Source organism: Zingiber officinale, chromosome 6A (assembly GCF_018446385.1).
Source record: "Zingiber officinale cultivar Zhangliang chromosome 6A, Zo_v1.1, whole genome shotgun sequence".
NCBI lineage: Eukaryota > Viridiplantae > Streptophyta > Magnoliopsida > Zingiberales > Zingiberaceae > Zingiber > Zingiber officinale.
Genome location: NC_055997.1, coordinates 109,203,268 through 109,226,509, shown reverse-complemented (window position 1 = coordinate 109,226,509; position 23,242 = coordinate 109,203,268). Strand labels below are relative to the sequence as shown.

General features: G+C 40.5%; 2 non-coding genes and 1 pseudogene across 2 annotated transcripts; 2 read left to right on the top strand and 1 right to left on the bottom strand.

Annotated features, from left to right (window-relative positions):
- Positions 1–3,431: 3,431 nt before the first annotated feature.
- Positions 3,432–3,503, top strand: TRNAW-CCA. The gene has a single exon. It is a non-coding gene; the product is annotated as a tRNA-Trp (tRNA).
- An 8,361-nt stretch (positions 3,504–11,864) lies between these two features.
- On the top strand, positions 11,865–11,936 carry TRNAW-CCA. The gene has a single exon. It is a non-coding gene; the product is annotated as a tRNA-Trp (tRNA).
- Positions 11,937–12,262: 326 nt separating this feature from the next.
- Positions 12,263–15,378, bottom strand: LOC121995136 (annotated as a pseudogene).
- Positions 15,379–23,242: the final 7,864 nt, after the last annotated feature.

The following is a 23,242-nucleotide window of genomic DNA, read 5'->3' as shown; positions in this document are numbered from 1 at the left end:
GCCTAGTATCCGGTCACCCTTGACCTGCAAGGCCTCCCTCACCAAGTGTCCGGTCAATCCCTTTGACCCACTTGGACTTTTCCTCATCATGCCAAGTATCCGGTCACTCCCTTGACCTACTTAGACTTTTCTTCCTCGTGCCAAGTATCTGGTCAATCCCTTTGACCTACTTGGACTTTTCTTCCTCGTGCCTGACTTCACTCACCAGGACTTCTTTTCTGCCTAGTTTCACTCACTAGGACTTCTCTTCTGCCTAGCTTCACTCACCAGGTCTTTCACCTAGCTTCACTCACTAGGATTTTCTTCTGCCTGGCTTCACTCACCAGGTCTTTCACCTAGCTTCACTCACTAGGATTTTCTTCTGCCTGGCTTCACTCACCAGGACTTTCACCTAGCTTCACTCACTAGGATTTTCTTCTACCTGGCTTCACTCATCAGGACTTTCACTTAGCTTCACTCACTAGGATTTTCCTTCTGCCTAACATCCCAGTTAGGACTTCCCAGTCAAGTATCCGGTCAACCTTGACCTACTTGACTCTTCTTCAACCAACCTGATCAGACCCTGATCAGAGGGGAATTGCACCAAACAATCTCCCCAAGTGAACAACTGCACCTGCACTTGTCCACATCATCGAAGTCTTGTATTGTCAAACATTGAAACCCAAACTAAGACTCAAGCTTGGTCAACCAGATCAACCTTGACCTGAGGGATATTGCACCAACAGATAAGAGGATGACACGGTCTATGCCTCATTGATCAACCTAGATATCAAGGATAGAGGGACAAAGTCATACAAGATAATAACCACGGACAGGTTAGGTCGGATCTTGACCTTCTCGTCATTTGGGTAGCAATGATGCCTTACTAGATGTCACTCATTACTTATGTATCTAAATGTTGATTTGGGTACATTGTCAATGTTACGAGAACCTATTGGGTCACACACAAAGAACAAGTAGATTTGGAGATGAGTTCATATGATGAATCATTGGATTAAGTCTAATCCGAATTGGACTTATTGAGTTGGATTCAAGTGGATCTAATTGTTAGATTAAGTCCAATTCAAACTAGATTCAAGGAGTCAATTCAAATGAATGAAATAGTGATTTATTGAATTTGAATTGCATGAGATCAATTGAGTAAAACTCGATTGAATTAGACTTGAGTTAGACTCGAGTAAATTAGACTTGAGTTAGACTCAAGTGAGGAGACTTGAGTTAGACTCAAGTGAAGATTAATGGAAATAATCATTGAATTTCGAAATTCAATGATTATTTATCCCATTCAATTTTCAAAATTGAAATGAGGAGTTACACATTCAAAATGAAGAGTTACAAGTTTGGTCCTTAATGGAGTGTAAATGCTCATTAAGACTTTTAATGCTAATTAAGTGTTTCATTGGATGAAAATACTTAAGCTTTTTGCTCTTCATTTTGGACTTAATCTTCATTCTTCTTGCTCCTCTTCTCCTTGGCCGAAATCCACCTTCAAGGTTGCTAGCACAACCTTTCTCCTTTTGTGAGTTTGTGAGACAAACGAACACTTGTTCGTGTGGATACCATAGAGGTGCGAACGCGAGATCATGCTATGATCCGAGTTGTCAGGAGTCCGTGAGCACGCACCAAAGGTATACTTCATCATGTTTTAGATCTAACTTAGTATAAAGTTTTGTTTCCCTTTGCATGGATCTTCTGGAGGAACTAGTATTTTTCGCTGCGCATTTACGTGTTTAGCGCATCTAGTTCCTTACACAGCGAACAGAAAGGTTCGTAATCGATTGAAGCATTCGATTGCCTGTGTTTTCTCAAGTGAACATAAGGGTACAAAATCGATTGAGGCAATCGATTGGCTCACGACAATTAATATTAGCTATGTTTTCTAGAGTGAATAAAAAGATGCGGAATCAATTGAGGCAATCGATTGGTGTGACTGATCAATTGATTGGTCAGGTGAAAAATAGTCATTCTATAGGTTTGAACAATTGAATCTAATGTGATAATCTATTGGTGAGTAAGGTCAATCGATTGCTAGGCAGAAATTAGCTCGAACAACATCTATATAAAGGGTATTTCCAAGAGGATTCTCGCTGCCAGTTCTTTGGAGACAAAGTGTTACTGTATTTCTTACCACCAAGCGATAATCCAAAGCAAGAAAAATGCAAGCAAAGCAATGTTTTTCATTGTAAAATCGTTTCGATTTCATTTACCTTTGCATTTTCATTACCTGTTGTATTCAAGCTTACAGGAGACTTCTCTACTTCCGGAAGGTCTCCGAAGAGAAGGAAGTTCTTAGTGGAAGTTGTGAATGAGAAGTGTACCTTTGGATTAGTCATCTCAAAAAGATGAATACTAAATACAATCAAGGTGTAGTGCACGTGATGTCCAAGTTGATTGAAATTTCTGTTGCACATTCAACAACAAACACAAAGCAATAAGGAAAAATGATCGAAACTATTCACCCCTCCTCTAGCTCGAGCGGTCCTAACACTTGTAACAAGCAGCAATGGGTAGCGGACTAAACTCCAAATGTTGTAAAAACTCTAAACCATAAATGAAAGCTTCGGGACGACGAATAAGAAATCCTACAATATTACATTAATTTCACCTTCTATTTGAGACACCCTATTGCATACCTTCGAATTCATTTTTGGTATTTGAAGAGGAAAACTGAAGTGGTTGCAAGAGTTGAAGCGGAAGGGAGAATCGTTGCCTTGTGATCTCTGTAAAAACTAGCGCTCTTTTGAATTAGTCTGCTGGCTATGGTTTAAAGTTAAAACCCTTAAATCTGGTTTAGAATTTAATAAGATAGCATGTTTAGAATTTGGTAGTTCAGCATGAGAGTGCTTCTAGAACTTGTAACTCGTCAGAAGTCATATGGTGCGATCGAGTCGCCTAGTTCGGCTTAAGTTTTGTTGTCCGAGCCATTATCTCGTGCACCTACTGGTCAGATCAGGTCCGGCCAATAAATTTATTGGGTTTAGGTGAGGAGATAGAGATGCACACTCATTGTTATTCATGTATCTAAGTGTTGATACTTTATCGTAGCTGTGCATATATTATTGTTTGGGAGTTTTAAGTTTTATCCATGGAATTAATATGTCTGTTGGAGTCGAAAGAATTCATTAGCGATATTAAACATGTTAGATGAAGAGTTTTAAGGGCTATTGATTCAATTGCTTATAAATTCCCTAGATTTTTAAAAAATGGATTTAAAATATAAATCCTTATACCTTTAAATGATAATTTCAATTCCTCTTATTTTTTATTTAAATATTTTCTTTCACCCTCCAAAAGAAATTCATATTCAAATTGTTAAATAGATAAGGCAGGTCTGAGTGATGAACGGGTAAGTTTGCCTCGCGTCAGATGTGGGGAGCAAGTAAGATGATTTAATAAATAAATTTAAATGTTGAGTGTAATCCTTCAGCTGTGGATCCGTGGCGCAATGGTAGCGCGTCTGACTCCAGATCAGAAGGTTGCGTGTTCGATTCACGTCGGGTTCAACTCCCGTTTTTTCCATTATTCCTTTTACAGATAAATTAACTTTATGCGGACATCGCAGTAGTCAACTGTAAACATCAGCCAGAGGGGAAACTTGACTTCCTGTCCCATTCTGTAATCAAAATTTTATTGATCATGTGAACTCGAGAACAAGATTAATCATGTTGCTGATAGTTCTTTCCTAATTCTTATTAATGGTTGTTTAGTTTCTTAATGAAATTGCTTTGAGCAAAGAGTATTCATGCTACGTATCCAATGGATCCTTTAAGTCCAATGGGAATGGAGGAAGCAATAGACCAGCTGCTACTGTCCCTGTCGAGAAACCTTGCCAACCCAAAGTCACCTACATGAGCCATCGTCCAGAGCTGAAGCCACATCAGTGGCTGTGTTCAGCCTTTGAACCAGGCTAAGTAAGGTGTGCCCTATCTCCCAAACAGTATTTTAACTTTATTAAAATTCTTTTTAAAAATTTAATAAAATTAAAAAAGAAAAATACTGAGTTAAAATTGAACTTAACTAAAACACTTCTTTTAGAATTATTTAACAGTTTAAAATAAAAAAAAATAATAAATTGAAAATATAAATCGAAAGTTTGAAAAAATATGCATCTTAAAACCAAATAGTTTTCAAAAATCAAAACTTAAAATTTATGGAATATTAAATTGGTACATTAGAAAATATCAAGGATAACTTAGAAGAATTCCCAAAGGATATATACCCTCTAGATTCTTAGCTAACCCAGTAGAAAGAAACCTATATTGAGTTTCAGAATCATACTTAGATTAACATTTTTTCTTTGAATCAAATGTTTCAGAAAAGTTAAATGTTTAAATTCTTTAAGAGGCTTTGTCTAGAAGTGGTTGATAATACAATAACCAAGAAGGGTTAGAGCCTCGCCACAGTCTAGAAACTAGCTAATTGCTGAATTGAATATTTAATTGATAAACTGATAAGCTTGTGCAATTAATGAAATGTTTTCAATCTTTGTTAATTATTTGTAAACTTCATAACTTAGAAATTGTTTTAAAATTTTTAAATTTCAAGTTATTTTCTTATTGTACCCTATTTTTTTGATATGATCAAAGAGGAAGGAATAGGTACAAGTTTAGGGGAAGTTAGATTGTTTTTTAATTCTACTAACTCTATTTTATCAGATGTTGTCATTTCTTTTATTTGCAACTTTATGCTTAAAATGTTTGTTTTGCAAATTCTTTTATTGCATCTTGTTCGTTATTACCCTAACTTGAACTTGAGTTGATGTACATCAAAAATAGGGAGATTGTTGGATCTCGTGGTTATTTTGGTGTGATCAACCAAGTTAAGTTAGGTCATATTTTGGATTGATCATTGTGTCTAAGTGTGCAGGAGTTTAGGAGCACAGGAAGTCGAGTGGAAGACGCAACTAGCGAGAAGGATGACACAGGATGGGAACTGACGGGCTTGGTGCATCCGAGGGACGAGGTGCTGCGGAAAAGTACACCGGTGGACGAGAAGAACGTACGTAACGTTCTAGAGACAAGAAGCTGGAGTGAAAGCCTGCTCGAGGAGAAGGCCGGAAATTGGGTTCGGGTGAGCTCTATTTCAGTTGGCTGCAATCATCTAGGCGATCGTAGTAGCAGAAGAGCGAATGAAGCTGATGAAAACTGCTGGAGGCGCCCTCAACAAGAGTTAAACGTGCCTCCAAGGCGCCCGCGCGCCTCTACCACCTTCGGGCGGAGGCGCCTCCCATGAGCATGGAAGACACTCTCCATAAGCATGGAAGGCGCTCTCCATGAGCATGGAAGGCGCCTTCGACCAGGAAAATTGACCATTGCCAAGGGATAAAACTCTATCCCTTGGCGCCTTGGTAGAGGCACCCTCCAATCCCTTTGGAGGCACCCTCAAGCTACGGATAGGATTTCCAAGAGCTATAAAAAGATCCCTGAAGATAAGAAATAGAATAACAACTTCAGTAATCACTTTCCTAGTTATTTCTGAGCTTTCAGTGTGTTGAAAAATGCTTCTCCGCCTTCAGAGAAAGAGATTCTTAGTCAGTTTTTCAACTATCTTGGATTAATAACCAATTAGGTTGTAACCAAATAAATAATGGTCTTTTACTTATTTATTTAAGTTGTTAATGTTGGGATCTTAGATGGCTAGAGGGGGGGGGGGTGAATAGCCTCTTTGAAAAATACTAAACACAAATTTCTTTAAGAACTTTGTTAGCACAGCGGAATTAGAAAACTAAAACAAAAAGAGAACACAGCACACTAACTCAGAGATTTACGAGGTTCGGGGATAACTTGCCCCTACTCCTCGGCGTGTCCGTAAGGTGGACGATCCCTTGATCTTCCGGTAGATCACACCCCGGAAGCTATCCGGCTAAAGGATTCTCCTTATCGGTGGAGTAACCTCTCCACAAAGTCTTTAACAGCAGTAAGAAATTAAGCACAAGACTTACAGTAGTGGCTCAAGTGAAATGATCAAAAGAAGCTCACAGCCACAATCAGCGAAGAATAAGCACAAGCAGGAACACAAGAATACAGCCTCTCTTCAAGCACAAAGCACAGCACAGCTTGTTTCACACAATCAACCGAGAGCTCTATTCCTTGCTTTCTCGTCTCTCTTCTTATGCCTCTGCTCTTTCGCCGCAGAAACTCTGCGTCGAATCTCTGCTGTAAACACAAGCATCGCCAATCACTCTTCCTCCTCAGCTAGTTTTCTGAACTCACACCAATACCATCCTTGGTCTTGCTGGTGTCTTCTGAGCTCCAACCAACCCACAGGAGTCAAGCTGATCACGAACAGAGATTGCAGTCTGTTAGCATCAGTATCCGTTGATGCTCAATCTTCCCTCATCGTAGTGATACACAGAAAAAAGTAAGCTCTGTCTTATTCCTTTGATGAGGCTTAATTTGAAATTAAGCACTGGAATGGAACCTCCAACCTGCACCACATAAAGCTCACAGCAGAAGTTGATTAGTTCAAACGAATCAGAAACCAGTAGAACCTGACAGTGTGTGCAGACAGTGAGGTGGATCGGTCAGCGGTGCGATCCACACCTTTGAATTGATGTCTGATCGGTCGCGGAGACTGATCAGGGTATGGCCTGATCGGTCTGCAGACTGATCAGGGCTTAATGAGTGCGGTTCCTCGCACTCCTAAGATCGTCACCTGATCGGTCCCAAGACCGATCAGGATATGGCCTGATCGGTCCTACAGACCGATCAGAGTGCATATGGATCGGTCCACAGACCGATCCCCTGCCTTTTTCCTTCTCGCGACATCATCTCCTGATCGGTCTACAGACCGATCAGATTACACTCAGTAGGCTACTGAGTGTTTCCTGATCGGTCTACAGACCGATCAGATTACACTCAGTGTGCTACTGAGTGTTTCCTGATCGGTCACCAGACCGATCAGCAAACCTAGTTTCACCAGATCGGTCTGTGCACCGATCAGACAATCAATCTGTTGACCGATCCAACGCCTATGTGATACTAGGATTGGTCCTGAGAACGAGCTACCGAGCCCTCTCTGACCTCGTCCGGTCCAGAGAACGAGCTACCGAGCCCTCTATGACCTAGTCCGGAGAACGAGCTACCGAGCCCTCTCCGACTTTGTCCGGTCCAGAGAACGAGCTACCGAGCCCTCTCTGACCTAGTCCGGAGAACGAGCTACCGAGCCCTCTCCGACTTCGTCCGGTCCAGAGAACGAGCTACCGAACCCTCTCTAACCATTCCGTGCCAAGTCACCATACTTGGACTTTTCCCGTGCCAAGCTCCCTGCTTGGACTTTTCACCAGATGTCTGGTCAACCTTGACCCATCTGGATTTTCCCTTGCCTGGCTTCACTCACCAGGACTTTCCCTCCCAACTGATCATCCTCGATCAGTAGTTATTCTGAGTTTAATTAATATCTAATACAAACTTAAATCAGTGTCAACATCAAAACAACAGCCAGGTCAGACTGTATCAACAGTTAATTCTGTTTTTAATTGCGTTTCTAGTCTAAGCCCAAGGATCGAGAAGGTTTTATTTTTCTATTTTAGGCAATTCACCCTTCTTTTGCCGGCCCCGCTGCATCAACAAGTGGTATCAGAACCCAACCGCCTCAGAAGGACTAACCGCCGACTGAAGCATCAAAGATCAAAGACGATGGCCGGATCAAAAATCTACCCACTAAAATTCGAGGGAGAATTTGCATCAGGGAAGAAACGAATGAAGGTATTCTTTAAAACCAATTTTGAAATATTTCTAATAATTAAATACAGTTTTGTAGCTCCAAAAACCCCCCCAAAGAGAAGAAAAAGAAGAATATCAGTGGACCAAAAAAGAGCAAGCAAACTTCGTAGCAAACGGACGAGCCGAGTTCCACCTACTCAGCGTACTTCCACCCCAGGAAGTAAATCGAATCGGAGATTACGACTCAGCAAAGGAACTTTGGGAAGTGTTAGAGTGTATACTAAAAGTCTAGCATTTTGTATAAACATTTATAAGAATCACATTAGTCAAATGACTACATTTATGCTAAGTGTAGTTGTCCATTTAATTTATATTGTAGATAACATGGTGCGAGAAGATACACAGAAGTTCATGTTATCAGTTTTTTATAAATTATAAACAGTTGTTCACAACCAAGATGGAATGAGACAAACCATTGGAGTGGTTGTAGTGTAATTAGGTATTAGTTTATCTTGATTGATAAATTACACTAGTACACCATGAGTGTATTGAGCAGGACCATTTGAGTTAGTATCTTTTTATACTGACTATATAAAAGAACAATACCTCTGTTATTATGGAAGTGTGTACTCTTAATCATGATATAATAACAAGTACATATACATAATATTTATTTCTTCGATTTATCAAAAGGTGCGATTTAGCTCGTTAAATCAATAGACCCAATAAGTTGGGAAATGATATCATTTATATGGTGTGTTGTTGATTATAAAATGAAACTGTGTCCTAGTAATCTAGGTTGATGATGTCCTCTTGAGGAGCTCATAAGGATTCGTCATGTAAATCCTGCAGGTGGACTTAGTCCGACATGACAATAAGGTTGAGTGGTACTACTTTTGGAGCTAGATATTAATTAAGTGAGTTGTCAGTAACTCATTTAATTAGTGGACATTCGATATCTTAAACACAGGGAGATTAACACACTCATGATAAAAAGGAGCCCATATAGTAATATGGGATTGGTGCGGTAGTGCAATAATAACTCTTTAGTGGAATGAGATATTATTGATGAACTTGAGTTGAGTGTTCGGGGCGAACACGGGAAGCTCAAGCTCATCGGGAGACCAAAATCAATTCCTCCTCTCGGTCCCTATTGTAGCATCTTATTTATAAAGTCCTATATTTACCCAAACCCAACTTCTTACCCACCTTAAGGTGGCCGGCCAAGCCAAGCTTGGAGCCCAAGCTAGGGCCGACCAAACCAAGGTTAGATGAGTTCAAGTTATGGCCAACCCTAGATTGGATCCCAAGCAAGGGTGACCGACCACATAATTATTAAAAGGAGTTTTAAATTTTAAATCTTTCCTTATGTAGAAGCCATGGTTTTAAAAGAGTTTTTAAAATTTTAAATCTTTCCTTTTATAGCTTTCTACAATGGATTAAGAGAAATGTTTGATATTTTTCCTTATTTGTAGTCAAAAGGAAGATTTTAATTTTGGAGAAAACTTTTCTTAATTGTAACCATCTACATGTTTTAAAAGAGAAATTTTAATTTATAAAAGTTTCCTTTTATAAACAACCATGAAAGGAATTTTAAAAGAGAAATTTTATTAAAATTTCTTACCGAAAACAATTAAGAAAGTTTTAATTTTTTGTTTAAAACTTTCCTTATTTGGAGGACAAGATAGGGGCCAGCCATTAAAGGTTTATAAGGAAGTTTTTAATTAAAATTTTCTTCTTAGACATTGGCAAGGAAAATAAGAAAATTTTAATTATGTTTTAAAACTTTCTTTATTTGCCAAGACCAAGGAATATAAAAGAGAGGGTAGAGGTGCCTCACCTTACAACACATCTATCATTTCTCCTCTCTTATTCCTTGTGGCCGGCTCTTCCTCTTCCCTTATTCTTCTTTTTTGTGGCCGGCGGCATCACCCTCTTGGAGAGATCTTGGTGGACGGATTTTGCTTGGAGAAGAAGAAGAGATAGGAGACATTGTTTCCTAGCATCCCTTGGAGCTTGGTTGGTGTTCGGACTTCATCATCTCTTGGAGAAAATTGGTGACCGAAACTTGGAATGAAGAAGAAGGCTTGGGTGGATTCTCGTCTTGGTAGATCGTCGCCCACACGATGTCTGAGATAAGAAGAGGAATACAATAGAAGATCAAGAGGTCTATAAGTTACAAGAGATATAACTAGTTATAAGTTTCTGCATCATAACTAGTTCATCTTTTGTATAGATCTTGTAAAACCAAACACAAGAGGTTATCGATTTTAATTATCATTTTTGTTATCGATTTTTGTTTCGATTTCATATTTCGATAATGTGTTTTTATTGAGGTCTCTATTGTTAAACCTTGTTTACTGTGAGAAGTTTAAATATCTGATTTCTTTAAAAGGCTTTGTCTAGCCATTGGTGGATGATCTTATACCCAAGAAGGCCTAGTGTCTCGCCACGTTTGACCTGGAAGCTGATCCTTGAAATAGATATTTGATCAACTTTTGTAATATGGTTTAATTTAGAAAGATCGCATCGGTTGAACTTGAAGTAAGAATGTTAAGTTTCGTTCTCAATTCAAGTTTAACTTCTAAAGGGAAAATTTGGATTAATAATGTTAAACATCGTTTGCAATCCAAATTTAACTTTAGTAGAACACATGGGTAGTTAGGATAGTCCTATCCTTGTACAAATTTTTATACAAGAGAACTAGGACAGTATTCCGAGTAGCAACCAACAATTGATATCAGAGTTAGGTTTTAACCTCTGTGTGTTTGGTTTTTGTTTAATTATGCACATGTTATACATATTTTAGGTAGGATAATAGTAGGATGTGCAAATAGATTAACTCTGTGGTTGCAGGCATCTAGATCCAACTATTATGACCCTAATGTGATTGTGTGTGATTGGACCCTCAGACATGTCGAAGGCATTTTATGAGTGTGCATGATTGTATGTATTACATACAGCAGGAGTTGTATTACCCCTAGGATTTTATATTTTTATTCGATCTAGATTTCATGTACATTCCCTTGTGAAATATAGGATCGATATATGTAAAATTCTATTGTTGTCCCGGATCGTATCTTTGTAAGGCGTGGTACTATTGGAGGACCAGAGACGCAGCAGAAAAGAAAGCTCGATGGACCCGACGACATGAACCCTAGGGCTGACAGCACACGGAGGATAGTGATGGAAGAAGCCATAATAGTTGGAAAATTAATTTCCATATTTATTGTTTTTATTTCTCTCATTCAATGGATAAAATTTAACAGATAGAAATTAAAATGTGTGATTGAGAGTATTTCTCTCATTCAATGGATAGGGATAAAATTTCTTTGTTGATAGAATTTAATTTTAACAACTATATATGTATCTTGCATAGTGAGTACTATAAATATTCCCCCTACATTTATGTTTGATCATCAAACGAAAAATAAAAGTGTAGAGTCTTCAAGTTGAAAGTTATTCTTCATCTTCTTTTTCTTTTTCTCTCTAAAATTATAAGTGATCCTCAAAAGTATTGTAATATTTTTGAAGTATAAATATAATACAAATAATTTATTTACTTGATTATAATCCAATTTTCTAACAAGAGATGCACACTCACTGGTGTTTATGTATCCAAGTATTGATACTTTGTAGTAGGTGTGCATCTATTATTGTTTGGGAGTTTTAAGTTTTATCCATAGAATTCATGTGCCTGTTGGAGTCGAAGGGATTCATTAGCGATATTAAACATGTTACGATGAAGAGTTTTAAGGGATATTGATTCTATTGCTTATAAATTCCCTAGATTTAATAGAATTTAAAATATAAATCCTTATATCTTTAAATGGCAATTTCAATTCCTCTTATTTTTTATTTAAATATTTTCTTTCACCCTCAAAAGGAAATTCATATTCAAATTGTTGGATAGATAAGGCAGGTCTAGCGTGAATTCCCTGATGAACGTATAAATTCCTTAGATTTAATAAAACATGGATTTAAAATATAAATTCTTATACTTTAAATGATAGTTTCAATTCCTTTTATTTTTTATTTAAATATTTTCTTTCACCCTCCAAAAGAAATTCATATTTAAATTGTTGGATAGATAAGGCAGGTCGCGTGATGAACGGGTAAGTTTGCCTCAAGTTAGATGTGCGGAGCAAGTAAGATGATTTAATAAATAAATTTAAATGTTGAGGGCAATCCTTTAGCCATGGATCCGTGGCGCAATGGTAGCGCGTCTGACTCCAGATCAGAAGGTTGCGTGTTCGATTCACGTCGGGTTCAACTCCCTTTTTTGCATTATTGTTTTTACTGATAAATTAACTTTATGCGGACATCGCAGTAGTCAATTTTGACTTTGGCTTTTCACATGTGCCAGTACATTTGTGGTGTTTAGCAGCTCGAATTCGTCAACCTTCAGTGCTATTTCTGACTTTGGGAATCAACGCCCGGTAAGCATCTCCAGGAGAAGTATTCCGAAGCTGTAAACATCAGCCAGAGGGGAAACTTGACTTCCTGTCCCATATTCTGTAATCAAAATTTTAATGATCATGTGAACTCAAGAACAAGATTAATCATGTTGCTGATAGTTCTTTCCTAATTCTTATTAATGGTTGTTTAGTTTCTTAATGAAATTGCTTTGAGCAAAGAGTAATCATGCTACGTATCCAATGGATCCTTTAAGTCCAAGGGGAATGGAGAAAGCAATAGACCAGCGGCTACTGTCCCCAGCGGCTTCTGTCCCTGTCGCGCGAGAAACCTTGCCAACCCAAAGCCACCTGCATGAGCCATCGTCGAGAAGAACATTGTTTGGCTTTAGGTCGCAGTGGATAATTTGTCTTTGACAATGAAGATAGTCCGGAGCTGAAGCCACATCAGTGGCTATGTTCAGCCTTTGAACCAGGCTAAGTTCCTTTAATTGTTCATGTTCATAACTTTCTGGATGCAGCCACTCATCCAGGTTTCCTCTCGGTATGAAGTCATACACGATTACTTTGATTTCTTCACCTTGAGAACCGATGCTTGAACAGGAGGTTATGACTTTCAATAGATTTCGATGCCGAATGCTTCTCAAGGCTTCGCACTCAGCCATGAAGCTCTTTGAAGCTCCTCTTTGTTGAAGATTGAATACTTTCACTGCAACTAGTTGCCCATTGTGTGTTCCTCTGTACACAGACCCAAAGCTGCCTGAACCAATCAAGTTTGAAGACGCGAATCTATCGGTTGCTTTGTGCAAGTCAGCATATGACACTCTGGGATATTGGCTCCCATTGCTCTCCAAGGATATGATGATTTCATTCGTGACCTATTCAACACAAACTAGCAATATGCAAGCTAGAAGGCAGAGAATCACAGCACCACCAACAATTGGTAGTGTAATTCTGATCACAGAAGTGCTTTTCGTTTTGGTTTCCTGCCTGATGCATGGATGAAGATGTAGTGTCCAACAGTCCAAGGACCCCTACAAATTAAAGGTTATCATTCCCTGCGATCAAACCAAAACTAATAGTTGCAAAAATGCCTCCTGTTGGAACTGCACCTTCAAGATTGTATAAGATAAATTTAGGAACTGCAATGAATCAAGACTCGCAAAAAAGTCTGGAATTCTCCCAGAGAGACGATTTTGGAATTATACCTTCGAAGTTATTGTTTCCCAAGTACAAGTAATCCAGAACTTGGCACTCACACAAACTGCTAGGGATTTCACCCGACAGTTTGTTGTTAGAAACGTTGAATTCGTTTAGGTTTTTCAGGTTAGTGACAAGAGAGAGAGGAGAGGCTAACAACTTCTTTTGGAATTCCACCGCTGAGGTTATTGTAGGAAAGATTCAATGAGTTAAGAGCTTGCAGATTGCCTAAACTTGAAAGTATGCTTCCTAGCAGATTGTTTACTTCAAGATACAGATCAGTCAGCAATGTCAGATTTTCAATGGATACAGGGATATCTTATGATAACTTGTTGTCAAATAACCATAAGTTATTTAAACCCTGAAGCTTCCCAATGGCATCAGGAATGACACATGACTCTGTCCGGAATCTAAGTCAGACGAAGGTCAGATAAGTTGTTGTTGGGGTTGACGGAGAGACGACTAGGATACCTTTATCGCACGTGTCGAAGAGAATAGACCCTCACGCAGTGCTGACAAACGACGGTCATTGAGGCGGCGGTACTTCGGTACTTAAAGCTTTGCACACACTCAGACAAGCACACGGAACGTTAGAGACCAGACACCAAGGAAAAAGTCCCCAACGCGGGCCCTCTGACGCTCATGTCGGGTACTTTTTCTTCGGAAGAATAGTGTACGAAGAAAAAATAACTGTAGAAGATAAGTGCGAATGTGCGAGAGAGCGTCCCTGGTCAAAGGAGAGGACCTCTCTTTTTATATGACCGTGCGTACCTCTGGAGCCTGACCAGTGTCAGGAAATGTCGAGTGTCAGGATTTGTCTGGTGATGGAGGACGCGTGACATCCTCTCATAGGTTGGATGAAGGTTCCATTCGCAGATAACTGCAGACCATTGGAATATTCCCTGACATACAACAATTATTTTTTGACAGACAGTTACGATTCCCTGACATTGTTGTCACATAGCGCCTTCTGTCTCGCCCGAGTATGACTAGTTGCAGATCGGGATGATTTGTCAAATATAACATCTGGCTTGAGTCTTGATGAGAGGGGCGTGCTGTGGCGAGAGCCTTATCTTCCCTTTTGGATTGCCCAAGAGCCAATCGGGAGTTGACCTACCGAGAGTACTAGATCTAGATATGTAATCCGAGCTGAGAAACTCCGACTAGTCAGGCATTACGCTCGGTCACACCCTATGTCTCAGATTCGGGATCCTGATCTGTAAGCACCCGATCTGGAATCATGCGGTTGATGACGTCAGGCGGTCCTACTTTTTTTTTTCTCTAACTGTTGACTGGCATGTTCTCCCGACTGTTGACTGTCACGTTCTTTTGACAATACATTCACTTGACTTTTCACTGTCACGTCTCTTTGACTTCTGACTGCTACGTTTCTTTGACTTCTGACTGTCTAACCTTATCAGACCCTATCATTATGCACCTATCATTAGTCAGGACAAATTCTTAAAATAGGTGTGTAATTGAGCCGAGTTGAGTCGAATTTTTTGGATGTTTGAGTTTGACTCGTTTATAATCGAGCCGAACTCAAGTTTTATTTAACGAATATATTCATGGCTCACGAGTTTATTCGAGCTTTTATCGAGTCTAAACGAACTTAATAAATATAAATTATAAATTTAAATATTTATTAAAAATTAAATTATATAATTTTAAAAAATTATAATATTCTTGTTAAAATTTATAATTTTATTCTAATAAATAAATTTAATATATTTATCTATGTTTTTCATAAGTAAAGTGTAAAATCTATAAATTTAATATCAAAATTATTATTATTTTTATTTAAAAGTTGATTCATGAGCTTAACGAACATGTTCACGAGCTAACGAGCCGAATATTGTGAACCTTGAACTTGATTTGGTTATCTTAACGAGTCTCATTAAACGAGCTCAAACGGACTTTTATCGAATCGAGCTTCGAATAGTTCACGAACGACTTATTTCATTTACACCCCTACTTCAAAGGCCCTAGATTTGCGGGTATTATACCACTAAAAGAGTTGTTATCCATGCCAATTACCTAAGTCCAGAAGCATTTGCAAGAGAGCTCGGAATGGAGCCTTGGAACTGGTTGCCATACATCCCAAGAAACTGAAGCTTGGGGAGTGTGTGGCCTATGTCTGATGGAACATCTCCATGTAGTTGGTTGTTCCCCACATTGAGGTAGTAGAGTTCCTAAAGGTTATAAGTGGAAGAAGGAACTTTACCAGAGAGCATGTTGGCAGCGACATTGAAATATTCCAAACTTGAGATGGTTGCTATATTCTCTGGAATGCTCCCTTCCAAGAAGTTTTCAGCTAGTAGAAGCAAAGTGAGGGAGGAAAAATTCCCAAAGAGAAGATGGGATTACCCCTGTGAAATTGTTGGAGTAAAGGAGCTGAGTGAGCTTCGACAGAGAACTGAGCTCGGACGAGACTGGTCCAGAAAACATGTTTTGGTTGAGACTGAAAACTTGGAGATCCTTGCATTGAGTGAGGTTTTTGGGCAACTCACCGCCAAGGGAATTGGAGCTGAGGTTGAGGTATTGTAGATGGTCCAACTGGCCAAGCTGTGAGGGTACGTGTCCATGGAAATTGTTGTTAGGAAGGTGGAGCTTTTTGAGGAAGCTGAGGTTGCATATCGAAGGAGATTGGAAATTGGAGTGCGTTGTTGTTCCATGACTCTAGTTCTCCAAGTGCGTCGCCAGCAATGGAATCCCTGAAGGAGAGAAGAGTGAGATCATCGTTTGTCTTCGCTGAGGATGAGCTGCTCAAGCTGTAGAGAAGGGTAAAATTTAAAAGTGGTCTGATTGCTTTGTGAATCTGCATGGTTGTCCACAGACGATGAAGAGAAATGCTAAAGTTTAATAAGCATCTGTCCTAGGATCAATTCATCAGAAAGAGACCAAACATCAAGTCAATCGCTAGAACCATAAGAAAGGCATCAGAAGAGGCCAATGTGAAATCATATGTGATGCAAGCAGACACAAACAATCCAGTCGTCACATCATGGACCAACATAATTTGACAGGCTGAAGCAAACAAATCAAACAAGAATTGTTTTTTTTCTCCATTATTTTACCCAATAACGTGCGTTTCTATATTACCCATTTTAAATAAGTTCCATAATTCTCAAAATGCATAGCACATTCCTATTTATGATTGATGCAGTTAGTACGTACTAATAATCTAATCTAGATTTTGATGAATGACAAAGTAAATTAAGTTAGATTTGTTATAATCTAATGATCTAATTAAGTGTATAGAAAAAATCCAACTAAGTTAACGTGTCGATCGTGTTGGTGCAAGTTGCACCAGAATTAAACCTAAATTTTGAAGTTGTCAAATGTTCAAGTTAAGTCTTGTTGTGATCTAACAAGTTGACTGAGTGTGCAGACTGTTTATTCAACCGGAAAGACCTAGTTGGAGGCTAGGCAAGAGAAATCTTAGCAGATCGTGGAACCCAAGTGTAAGTCCAAGTGGGTCGAGGGGACCCGAAGCTTGGCGGTGCGATCGAGAGGTCTGGAGAACCGAATATCAAGGAAAAAGTCCTGGCGAGCCGATCAAAGGTAAGTGAAAAGTCCAAATTAGATCTGGAGGATCTAAGTTTGGCAGGTAGGTTGAGGTAACAACTGGAAGAGCGATAGTGAGGTCGGGTTCCCGTAGGGAACAACCTTAGGTCGTTGATCCAACTGAAGACACCGGGAAGGTTTCCAAGTTGAGATCAAGACAGTTCTACTGTCTTTTATATTACTCTTGCATTATAATATTATTGTGCTAACATTTGTTTTGCAGGATGTTTTGCCTAACACTGTTTTGTAGGTCTGATGGATCGGTCGACCGAATCGCTGGATCGGTCGACCGAACAAGGCAAAATCAATCGAGTATTCAGAATAGGTCAGAACAGTTCAGAGTCCGATCAAACATTAATCGATCAACCGAACTATATGATCGGTCGACCGAACTTTATGATCAGTCGACCGAACCATGATGACTCAACACCAGTTCATCAGCACCGATCAACAACAAAGGAAAAGAAGCGGATCGGTCGATCGGATATAGGGATCGGTCGACCGAATCAATTAGCATTAATGGTGCATTAACTATTGATCTCGGCAAATCACGACGAACAAGGAAAGAGCTTGTTTGGTTGACCGAAAAGATAGATCGGTCGACCGAACCATTAAAGACCAGTTAATGCAGAATATCGAGCCAGCGTCAGATTCCAACCAGGAAGGAGGGGAGCGTGTTCAGTCAACCGAACAGGAGGATCGGTCGACCGAACGTCCAGTACACCTATAAAATGAGGCTCGAAGTCTGAGGTTGTATAACACTTCTGATTATCTCAAAAGCTCTTCTTTACGTATGGATCGTGCTACACGCCTTCATTAGCTCAGCAAGCCACTCCGTCCGGAAGTATCGAGCAAGCTACATTCTACGCGTACTACTGTCGGTATAATTTTTGTATTGCACTTAATTTTAAATAAGATAGTAGGGTTGTTACTATCTTATACCTTTTGTATCTATACGATCTGCTTCTTTCCGAAGGTTTCGGAAAGAAGTGTTATAGTGATTGCCTATCGGTGTGGTCAAGGACCACATGTCTTCGAGTAGGAGTCGAGCCAGGCTCCGAACGAAGTAAATGAATTTGTCTCTCTCTCTTTACTTTCCGTTGTGCATGACTCTGATTTAAAAGGCTAAAGTTTTTTTTAAAGTGCGATATTCACCTCCCTCTATCGCATCCATTTGATCTATCAATTGGTATCAGAGCCTCGTTAGCTCTGAAAGTTCTTAATCGATTTTCAAAGCATTTTTAAAAAACTTTGTCTTTTTCTCAATTTTTTTTATCTTTATTTTTCAAGCACTGCTAATCCCAAGACAAAAGTCTTGAAAATATATTTTTTTAAGTATTTTCTTGTAAGGATGTCGAACTCTTATCAAGAAGGTTACAGTACTATTCGGCCTCCACTATTCAAAGGAGAAAATTTCAGTTATTGGAAGAATAGAATGGAGTGTTACTTGAAGTCCGACATCGAGCTCTGGTTCACGATCTTGAAAGGCTACACTCCCCCAACAAAAGATGGAACGCCTCTTGAACCTGAAGATTGGACTCCCCCAATGATCAAAAAGGCGCAATTAAACTACAAGGCAATCAACACCATTCAGTGCGGGCTTACTATGGAGGAGTTGAACCGAGTCGACCCCTACGACAACGCCAAAGAACTATGGGACTCTCTAGTCAGACTACACGAAGGGACCGATGAATCGAAGGTAAATAAACGGGACTTACTCTTAAATAATTTATTTAATATAAAAATGGTTCCCGGAGAGACGACCTCACAACTACACGCTCGACTGGAGGACATACTTAATGGCCTCCACTTGATCGGACACAACCTGGAAAACCGCGACATGATAAGGTACGCTTTAAATGCTTTTCCGAGGAATGCTTTGTGGGTATCAATTGTAGATGCGTACAAAGTCTCTAAGGATCTTTCAATTCTTAAGTTAGACGAGTTATTCTGTGAATTGGAATTATACGAACAATCTAATGTATGTTGGTGCAATATTCCCTAGGTCAAGGTTGACCTGGTTGACTGAGCTTGAATTGGTTCAAGCTCGAGTCTTGATGTTTGAGTTTCGATGTTTGATAATACATGGAGATTGCAGGTGCAATTGTTCATGTAGGGAGATTGAGAAGGAAAGTCCTGGTGAGTGAAGCCAGGCAGATGAGAAGTCCTAGTGAGTGAAGCTAAGCAGAAGGAAAGTCTTGGTGAGTGAAGCCAAGCAGATGAAAAGTCCTAATGAGTGAAGCTAGGCAGAAGGAAAGTCCTGGTGAGTGAAGTCAGGCAGATGAGAAGTCCTAGTGAGTGAAGCTAGGCAGAAGGAAAGTCTTGGTGAGTGAAGCCAGACAGAAAGGAAGTCCTGGTGAGTGAAGCTAGGCAGAAGGGAAGTCCTGGTGAGTGAAGCCAAGCAAAGGAAATCCAGATGGGTCAAGGTTGACCAGACATCTGGTGAAAGTCCAAGTAAGTCAAAGGAATTAACCGGATACTTGGCACGAGGAGAAAAGTCCAAGTGGGTCAAAAGGATTGACCAGACACTTGGTGAGGGAGTCCTAACAGGTCAAGGGTGGTCGGATGCTAAGCATAATGTACCAACAGGTCATAGTTGATCGGATGTTGGTTTAGGGGACTTTGGACTTGGTTTTGGGAAAAAACTATGAGCTGGATCGATCTGCCGATCGATTGGCTCATGCCCAATCGATCGGCTGATCGATTGGGTGAGTCCCCGTGACAAGCCTCTTCCCAATCGATCAGTGGATCGATTGGGAGAAGCTCGCAATCGCACAGAATGGCTCTGGATCGATCAGTCGATCGATTCAGGGCATCCAATTGATCGACTGATCGATTGGGAGCTGCGATTTCGCACGATAAGCCCTGGATCGATCGGCCGATCGATCCAGGCAATTCCCGAGAGCACGGAGGCGCTCTGGATTGATCGGCCGATCGATCCGAAGTCTCCCCAATCGATTGGGATTCGACCATTGGCGTTGTTTTTAACCGTTGGTGAGCGTTTCTCTCGGTAGATTTTCCACGGCTTCGATTCTTCTCCACGGGCGATCATAGCAGCTTCTCCATAGAGTTCTTACCACCAGTTCTTGAAGATTCTTGGAGGCTTGTGCTGGTGCACGTCCAAGTCAAGAGGCGAGGATGAAGTTAGGGTTAGAGTTTCTTGTGCAAACTTGTAAGATCTTATTGTATTTTGTTTCCCTTTCATTTCTTCTTGTACTGAGAGCTTATAAGGCTTCTCCACCTACGGTAGTTACCGAAAAGGAGTGTTTTCATAGTGGAGGGTGCGTGAGTGTGTGGATCTTTGGACTAGTCATCTCTTCTTGAGGTGGATACCAAGTAAATCCTCGAGTTAGCGTTGTTGTATTTATTTTCTTGTATTTTCCGCTGCACATCATTGAAGAAACAAGCAACGCCAAGCACGAGATCGCGCCGAGCTATTCACCCCCCTCTAGCTACTTTTTCGGTCCCAACAAATGGTATCAGAGCGACGTCGCTCTTCACCGGAATCATCGCCGGAAGGGGCAACAAGGCTAGAGGATGTAGAAGTTGGAGCAAATTCTATCAAGTCAAAGACTTCATCATCAAGCTCAACTTCAAATGGAATTCGAAGATGGATTCAGATTCGACACGAGGGTGCCTCCATCATATGTATCCACGAGTTTCGATTCTTGGAAATCTAGAATTAAAAACTTTCTTATGATGGAGATAGAGCAATGGTTTGCTCTAATGGAAAGTTTCAAAGCTCCAACAAGTTCAAAGGGAAAGATCCTCAAGAAGAGCAAATGAAGTCAAGAGCAAATTCAAAGGAGCGAGGCAAATGATAAAGTGACCAAGCTTTTGGTTAATTTGTTGCCAAGCAATATATTGGCTCAAATTGGAGAATTTGAGGATTTCAAAGAGCTATGGAGCAAGTTGGCCAAGCTTCATGAAGAACCTTCCACTGTACCAATCCAAGAAAAATCCAAAGAGGACGACTCAATGGAGCAAGATCAAAAGGAAGAGGATTCTGAAGTTGAGTGTAAAATACCGAAAACATGGCGGGGATTTTTCGAAATTTTTAGAAATTTTTCTGGAATTTTTTGGAGACCGTATGACTTTGGTTATGGGGATAAAAACGGGACCCGGGAAATCTTCTTTAGGCTATCCAATTTAAGCGAGGAAAAGTTGAATTTATTTATTTATTTTCTTTTTTTGTTTTTCTTTGTTTTCGCCGAACTCTCTCCTTCCCCGCCGGATCCCTCGCGTGCCCGACACCTCGCCCGAGCCATCTTCTCCCGTGCCCTAATCGCCAATCGGCAGTTCCTTCTCGTCGTGTGCCCTAGTCCTTACTCGTGCCTATTTCCTTTCGGTGTCGATTCCTTTTCTTCTCTTCTCTTCCACTTCGTCGTCGAAGCTCCCCAACCTGATCCTCTTCTTTTCATTTCTCCCCGACGCATCCTCCTCTCTCCCTCCTCGCCGGCGCCTGAGCAAGAGTCGGTCGCCTCCCTTGTGCCGAGTTTTTTTTTTCTCCTCTTCTGGCGTCGCCATCTACTTCGCTGCCCCTTCGAGCACAAACACAAGGAGATCTCCAGCCGACTTTCTCTTTTCCTTGTGCCTAGCGCCGGTTGCTGCCACTTTGCCCTAGACGACGCCACCACTGTTGTCTCCCTCTGTTAACTCACCGGCAGAGAGGACCGAGCCACCATCAAGCCTCGTTGCCGCACCTCTGCACAGTACCGACGCCGCTGCCCTAGTGCCCTCTGCCCTTGATCAATCCACGATGAGGTTTAATTTTGGTTGGTATTAGGTTAATAGGGATTTGATTCTATGCTATGGTTGAATCCCAAATCTGATCCGTGATCTCCACTCTTGACCTCACCTTGATCTGAACACTGTACTGGAATTCAGAAGAGAAGTGTTTGCGGTGGGGTGTTTCTTTGGTCCAGCAGCCACGTTCTTGACTGTGGATCAGTAGAGGAGGGTGTGAAGTGAGATCTCGTTCTCTGAATCGCGGTGGTGAGTTGCTGATTGACTGCTATACCTTAAGGTGGGCATTTGTACATTGATGAATTTTAGGTTAGTTGGATTTGGATTGTGTAATTAGTTGTTTATGTGTTAATTAGGGGTTGCCCTATTTTTAGTGTTAGAGATTTTTATTTAGCTATTTCATTGGATATTAGCTAAATAAAATTGTATATGTTGGTGATATAGGACTTTGATGCGAGACGAGTATCTCGATGTCGAATTTGGAACGGTTTGGACTTTTCTATTGGAGGCGGGTACTTTGACTTTATGTCATTTGATATGCATAGGAATGTTTTTAACAAATAGCAATTATTGTGTTTCTTATCTGCTTCGGTTGGTCACTACCTGATCTGTTACATGCTTGTTTGTTTATTTGTTATGCACTTCATGTTAGTACCTACCTGATTATACATGATTATAGGGGTAGTGACACAACCATATTTTTATTATGTTCAGGACCTAGATTTTATACCTTATCTGATCTGTGTACCTTTGATTTGGTTCATTGTCCTATGGTACACATTTTACATATATATGGATATTGCTATGTTGCTCAAGATTTTGCCATGCTTAGTGTCATGCACCATTCGCATAATTACATGCTGCGCGATAGTCTGCTCCATTATTGTTGAGCACATCGCCAATTTCATCTCTGTCGGTGCTCCGCTGGTCCGCTCATGGGTAGCGTGACGCAGTGTGGTAGCACGTCAGTTTGCTCGGTGGTGCTCCGTTGGGACGCTCATGGGTAGTGTACTGCAGCGTGGTAGCACGCCGAGATCCCTCCCCATTATCGTGTACCGGGAGATGAGAGCATTGAGCTCTCCCACTTGTGATTTGGGGTAGGAGGATAAGTGAACTCCGACAGCATCCTGTCCATTCGGTCACTCATCAGGAGTAGTGATATCAGAGTGCACGGTTGTCACAGCCCTACTCACTCGGTCTCACCATCGTATGAGATGGCTGTCTGCGTCAGGGGTGACCAGGACCCATCATTGGCATCATATGCATTTATGCATTTTTTGATTGTGTTTGCTGCACTTATATGTTGCATTTGGATGGATGCATATGTTTGACATGCATACAGGATTTTGATACCTCTCGGTCTGACGACCCTGTTATACTTATACCCTGGTCCTGGTTAGTACAATTTTCTCCTGCTTGTTTCAGTTGCATTTATCCTTCTTGTATCAGGAGACTGTATGCATGATTAGTGCTGGTTGTTATTTTCTTTATTATGCATATTAGTTGTTACCGGCTGAGTGTTGGACTCACACCCTCCTCCGTTGCTATTTTTAGGTTGATGCTGTCCGGAGAGTTCCAGTCGCTAGTCCCCTGCAGTCCACGAGGACATTTGTTGGTCTTTTGATTTTTCTTTATTAGACTATGTTTAGA